This window comes from Myotis brandtii, unplaced genomic scaffold, assembly GCF_000412655.1.
Source record: "Myotis brandtii unplaced genomic scaffold, ASM41265v1 scaffold488, whole genome shotgun sequence".
Classification (NCBI taxonomy): Eukaryota; Metazoa; Chordata; class Mammalia; order Chiroptera; family Vespertilionidae; genus Myotis; species Myotis brandtii.
The window spans coordinates 1,258,606-1,258,920 of NW_005368638.1; the positions used below are offsets into that span (position 1 = coordinate 1,258,606).

The 315-nt window shown below is 59.4% G+C and overlaps 1 protein-coding gene across 1 annotated transcript in view; it reads left to right on the forward strand.

The window, feature by feature from the left end:
* Window positions 1–315, forward strand: part of INHBB (inhibin, beta B) — a 39,529-nt gene that overhangs the window by 3,713 nt on the left and 35,501 nt on the right. The window lies entirely within an intron of this gene.

A 315-nucleotide genomic window follows, 5' to 3' on the forward strand; every position in this document is an offset into this window, starting at 1 on the left:
CCCAGCAGGTTTGCTGGGTTTGAGGGACCAAGGCCATCCCGATGGAGAGGTGAGATGGCAGCAATGGGAGCTGCAGTTCTGTCCAGGTGCTGGGCCCCCCCGTGGCTGGGGGCCCACAGGCCGTGTAAGGAAAAAGGCCGAGGAGGGGCCGGCTCCCAGGCTGCTCTTTCCACTCATCCTTTCCCATGGAAATGCTGTCCCTTTTCCTTTTTCAAAAGCCTAAACTCACGGCCTTCCTCTTTCAGGAGGTCTTCCTGCCTCGGCTGCCAGGGTCCCTCTTTGTGTGTGTGTGTGTGTGTGTGTGCGCGTGTGTGT